Source organism: Gekko japonicus, unplaced genomic scaffold, assembly GCF_001447785.1.
Source record: "Gekko japonicus isolate JY-2015 unplaced genomic scaffold, Gekko_japonicus_V1.1 scaffold165, whole genome shotgun sequence".
NCBI lineage: Eukaryota > Metazoa > Chordata > Lepidosauria > Squamata > Gekkonidae > Gekko > Gekko japonicus.
Window position 1 is genome coordinate 1,611,298 of NW_015163097.1, and position 6,378 is coordinate 1,617,675.

Here is a 6,378-nt window from a genome sequence, read left to right on the forward strand (position 1 = left end):
TGCAAGGTCTTCCTTGGTTGTCTCCCATACAAGTACTAACCAGGCTGACTCTGCTCAGTTTCCGAGATCTGACACTATCGGGCTAGTGATCACAAAACAGGAGCTGACAAATCAGAGACCAACTCAAAGTAGGAGAATTGACAACCTAGTTAAAACGAAGTGCTTGGATGGCACCATATCCAGAGATCAACAGAAGCCCTTCTTAAACAATGGGGGCTCAGAAGATAGTTCTGATGAGTAAACCAATTTCAATCCAAGGAAGATTCGTACATTTCAGAGGACTGCTACATTAAGAAAAAATAGTGATGGTGCTATCCAGGAAATTCCATTAATTTTCTATCCTTTGTAAACATATAATTGAACCTTCTACTGTTACACGTTGGTAGAGATCCTGCTGTAATTAAAATAAAACAAAACAAAACAGAATCAAGTTGAAAACTGAGGTTTTCTGTATATTAGATATATATACTCTGCTTTTCTCTCCTTACTTCTTTGGAACGTGGGTTTGTTCTCTCTGCTTTTCTCTTCAAGAGACCTGAAGTCACTTACACTTACAGTCTTACTTATGTATCCTTTTGGTATCTTCACTATTGTATTATTTCAGACTTCTGGCCCAAACCATCTTTAGTGTTATCATATTCTCTTTTCATGCCATACCTTGTTCATTCACAATTGTCACATACATACAAAACAGCCAGACTATCTATTTGCATGATAGCTCATCCTTAGTGCCAGTCCTTCTGGGGAGCAAAACTCATAGCTTTAAGACTACAAAACCTATGATGCATACTGATTGCTCGGGAATCATCTGTTCTGCAAACCTGGAGTACAATGGGGCATTGAGAACAGATACTCAGCCTGATTTTCTCCGGAAAGTTACCCCTTCATCCCAATGGGTACTGGCCACCTCCCCCATGCTTTCTGCTTCCCAGTAGTCCTTGTGCTAAATATCCTTTGGTCTCTAGAGCAAACAGGAAAGCCAGTGTCTCTTCTGCCTTTTGTTTGTGCTGCTGAGAGGATGCCACCCCCACAGCCATCTTGAGTCAGACCCTCCTTTGTCCAAATTTGGAAAGTGAGTGGCACTGTTCTTAAATGCCTGTCTCAGTTCAGGTCTTCTTCCTTCCAACTTGGGTATCATTCTCTGCTTCCTTTTGCTTGTGGTAGTGACAACTGGAATACATAGATGGTGTTCAGTTGAACTCCCAGTTGTATGCATCTCTTCTGTTCATTCCAGTCATTGACGTGTCAACTGTTTTTATTTCCCATGTATTATGAATGACACATTTCCAAGCAGACTCCATTCTTGAGAGGTTACAGGACTAACCTGGCTCTAGATCATTCTCCTCTGCACTTCTACAGCTTGAAGATGCCAGGCCCATCTTGCTCCGGATGCTTCAAGTGTGTTGTTTAGGCTGTGTAGTCAACCTGATTAGTCCCTTTCCCTGCTATTGTGCACGGACACACATATGGCATTGCCAGGATCTTGGTTCAAATGCATCCTCTCCCTTTCCCTTATTATTTGTAAGTCTGGACAAACCAAACATTATAACCAAAGGGAGGCAAAGCAGCAGTGTGGCTTGTTTCTATTGTTTGATCTTAAAATCAGCAGCACTCTCATTTTGTCTGGGAACGCTTCCATCGAAAATATAATTTGTAATTTTCTGTTCCCTACAAAATAGTCAATAAGGGCAGTCTCATAACATAAAAACAGCGAGTGTTTAACAAGTTGGTAATGTAAAACTGAGCCAATTTGCTTTCAAAAGGTTTGCCAGTCCAGTAAACCACACGCCTCCTTTTCACAAGCATCAGTTTAATTTCATAAGAGGCACCACTACTCAAGTGGATATGCTGAGCCTACTCCCCCCCCAAAAAAAAATGAGTTGAAAAAATGATCCAGAGAAAATCCCTTCATAATTTCTTACCTTTGTACATTTTGCACAGTATACCAAATATGGCAAAAATTGGAAGAACTATTTCTTGTTTTCCGGAAGAAGAGAGAGGACCAAGTCACATTTCAAAATAAGCTTTAGCAGCTATTCTATAAAACGTACAGAATCAAGGTCAGGACAGAAAAGCCCAGAGACCATTAAATGTAATGAAAGCGGCAAATCACTTTCTATATTTCCACTACAACTGCAGTTTTATGCAAGCTTTTCACAGGCACAAGTAACATTTATGATAGCAACCTTTAAAAAGTCAATTTAATTATCTTTATCAAATTGCAGATAATAAATGTCATTGTCCTGTAATGAAAAATCAATTGTCAACATAAGCCATGGATAACATCTAATAAAATGGCCTTCTGTAAATCCATGATTAATAAGATTGGCTTCCACATTAACTAACAGATGTAATGAAATTCCTCCTGTGCATTTCAAGCCATCTATTCTGGATCCAGCCTGTCTGAATGAAGACCCTAAAATAAACGAATGTATAAAATCATGTGTAGTATTTGTGGCATTATCAACTATGCTACTATATTTAAAAACATCTCTTAATGGAAATGTATACTGTTTTTGCTTAGTGGTGAATCTGGGTACTAGAAAAGAGAGACCCGTTGCCATTAAGTTTACTTTCCCCCTCTAGATAAAATTAATCCTATGCTTGCAGTATATCGGGGGATGGAGACAACACCAGCCCTTGCCCCTTTTGTACCCCTCACATGGTCAAGTCAGGCATCCACCAGGTCCAGAGTGGTCTCAAGTGCCCTTGGTAAAGATCCTCACAAGCAGCCCACTGATCGAGGGCAGGCACTGACAGCTGGTCCTCTGACAACCTGCTGTCTGACATTCAGCTGTTGGGAAGCTCCATCCTGGGGGTGGGGAAGAGGAGTAACAGGGCAGAACTTACTCAGTGGGCACTATTGGTCCCTCACAGGCTTGGCCATAAGGCTTCCGGGTAGAGGGAGGCCACTGGTTATGCCCTAGGCCAGGCTAGGGCTTTTAAAAAGCTTGACAGGGAGGTTGGTGAGGACAAAGTTGCTCTGGATCCCAGCTCAGAAGAGTAGAGATAGATTAGAGGAGGTGGACTAGGGTGGTATACTCAACCACTGCTCCCCTCTGTCTGAGGCTAAGGGGAAGCACTTCAGCCAAATTAGGCCCCAGTGTGTAAGGACTGACGTCTGAAATCCTACACAGCCATCTAAATATTTACATCCTGTAGACATGTTGGAAGGGAGACTGATAATTTCTTTTTGTCTGACAATATTTGCCCCAGGATAAACTGGGACAATTTTCATCCCACCATTCTTCTGAGGAGCTCCAAGGAGAATATGTGGTTTTCCCCTCTTCCATTTTATCCTAACAGCAACCCCATTGAGAGAATGTCTGGCCCATGATTACCCAACAAATTTCGTGGTTGAGTAGGGATATGGATCCACCTCTTCCAAACCTAATCACTTTACAGGTTAGGGAAACCAGAAAAAATCATGTAAATTAATAAAAATTGTGGGAATGGACAGAAATGAGAAATATCCCTTACTTGATTGGTAGAATAAAGCTCCATTACCAATCTGGGGGTCTTTCCTGGCAAATCAATAACCTTGGGGCAGAATTCCAATGATTTTTAAATCTTAGAATACAGAGTCTAGGCAAACATCCCTTACATGGTACAGTTTGGCCTTCCCCCCCCCCCGATTATGAAGACATTTTCAGACTATGTACCATGTATTAAGCGACATTAGCATCACAAAGAAATATTTGGTTGATGAAAATGTAACAACAAAACTTGAGGAGTAGAGGCAAAGAGTAACCACAACCGCCTCAGGTGACATGTTCAATGAAAACCAGTTCCACACATTTTTTTTAAAAAGACGATCAAAGTTTATAAAAGATTTGATACCTACCTTTTAATCCTAATCTACCTTTGCTCAGGGTTTCAGGTATAGTTCTCATCTCCACAGCAGCCTCACAACAACCTTGTGAGGTAGATTAGCTTGAGTGTGATTGGCCCAAAAGTCATCCTGCGAGCTTCATGACTGAGCAGGGATTTGAGCCAAGCCCTCATCTGAACCACATGGTGATATTTTACATGAGGCAGGCTGGCTTTATGTTCACGTTAACAAGTTGCAACACTGCATGTATAATGTTGTTGGTCAACTCTCTCAAAGGTCTGGTCTTGAGATCGGGGAAGAATGAGGTCAGCTGGCAGAGACCGCTCTGGCAGCTTCAATAGTAAATTTGGGGTTGCCCCCCCCCCCCCCCGTGCACAGAGCAACCAAGTATATTGGTAAATGTTAAATGCAACACTGTATATTGGTAAATGTTAAATGCAAAGATAGAAACTGGTTTACTGTGAACTGATGTGAAATTCCTGCATTTCAGACTGAAGAGGGGGAAAGTAGCACGGAGGCTTTACAAGTGGGCCCTTAAAGGCCAAGTAAGTTTAGAAGTGTGTTCTGCTTCAAGAAATATGAGAACCGCTATCATAACCACAATGGAATGGAATACAAGAGCGCGCACCCACATTCTTTAGCTCAGGTCCCTACTGGCTAATATCAGCAATAGTCAAACAAGGCAAGGCGGCCATATTAAAGCTTTTGATGCCAAAAGCCTTCCAGTGTTGTGATACACTTTTTGTACTCAGTAAGCCACAAGACAATTATGCCATGCTGCCCAGAGGAAAGTCAAATTACAGTTGCTCCATCTGTTGCATATAGTGATGAAACTCTGAATTAAGCCAGGCATCATTGCAGAATCAGAAGGAAACTGCTCATCAAGCAATGACTGTGGGTTGGTATGAGAATTAGTCTCCCGCAAACCATGTCAACATAAGGGTGTTTTTCATTCTAGGAAGGAAATCCAGGCCAGGTGACCCTAGCAGAAGCCACAGCACTTATGCACATGGATTCTAATGGGATTTAGGCATGTGGGCACAGGAAGTAGGAGGGAGCTAATTCTACCCTTTGTTGGGAAGCAGGGAGGCAGAAGCAGACAAAGCTCTATAGAACTGGAGGTGGGGTGCTGTTTTGGCCAGTGGTGATGTTAGGGCTGGACTTTAAGGCAAAGTTCAGGTCCTGGGTCCTCACTGTAGCCCTCTCAACAAGCTTCACATTTGAAATATACAGTAATAACAAAAAAGGAGAGCATAAAATTCCCTACTTGCATCACTGGCAAAGCTCCCCTAGGAGCAGGAAGAACTCTTTAAAAAAAAGAAAAGAAGACATTTTGTGTTCTGCTGTACGTCATTGGGGGGGAAAGGATCTGAAAGCCAGTGTTTGTATATGAGGCAGAAAAGAAGCTGTAGCTCACCTAGGATCAGCAGAAAGAAGTGGGTGGCAGAGGAAGGGTAGCACATCTCATGTTTCATATGATTTAACATGAATAGAGAATTAAAAATATGTGTGTCCCACCCTCCCTTTTAGGCTCCACCTCCTTCCTTCCCCAACATCACTATGCAGGTTAACACAGAAATAAACCCCTCAGTTCCAAGGAGTTTACTCAAGGTGTCTAGGACACGGAGCAGTGTTATAGGGAGAAAGACCACTGGCACGTGTAGCTCAGGACTATGCTGAAAGTGAGCCTTAATCACCAATTGTTCCCAGTCTTACTCCTTAAGTCTATTTTAATGGGAGATGTTAGTGTCTGGACCTCCTTCTTGCAAGGCATGTGCTCCACCATTACAATATGGCTCATCTTCTTACCTGGAAAAACGGACTCTGATCTATAAACTTTTACCCCAGAACTCCCTCTTCTTGGAAAACCTGTAATTCCACTGGAGTTTTAAAATAAAATTGTTTTGGACAGGAATTGTAACTAAGCAGTACACTAGCACTTTCAACAACAAATGCATGCCTTTTATAACAAGGGCAAAAACATTTATGTTTCTGATTTCCTTGTTTTCATGTAAAGCAATCATCTTATATTTGTTTTTACCATAGAAAGTTACTCCAAACCTGAAAATAATTGTCCCCATGGTTCATTCCTATGACTGTAACCATGTACAGTGAGTCCATGCTCCTGTTAACCACAAGGAAGTTTCTATAATTGTTTTCATATTAATATAATACAGGGCCCAGTTAAACTGAGAATTATCTTATTACAGGTAATAGCATGGCAAGGTCAGAATTTCTGGAGGGGCTGCTAGAAAAGAACAGTTGGCTACGGCTTGTGAAGCACAGATGAGAACACCACCAGTCAGCCTGAAGCCACATAACAACTTTCGGGCTCATCTTCAAGTTCAGCTGTATCTGCAACCAAGCCAGCGGAGTTGAAAGACCGCTAATGGTAACTTAACAGTAGTACCAACAACAAACCCTGATCCTATAGTATAACTATACGGTGAAAAACTTCTTCAATACTGTCGCCTATGGCTGTTACAAAATGGGACTGAGGCTCCTTATCAAAGTGTATGAGATACAGTGGCAAGCAATGTTCCCTC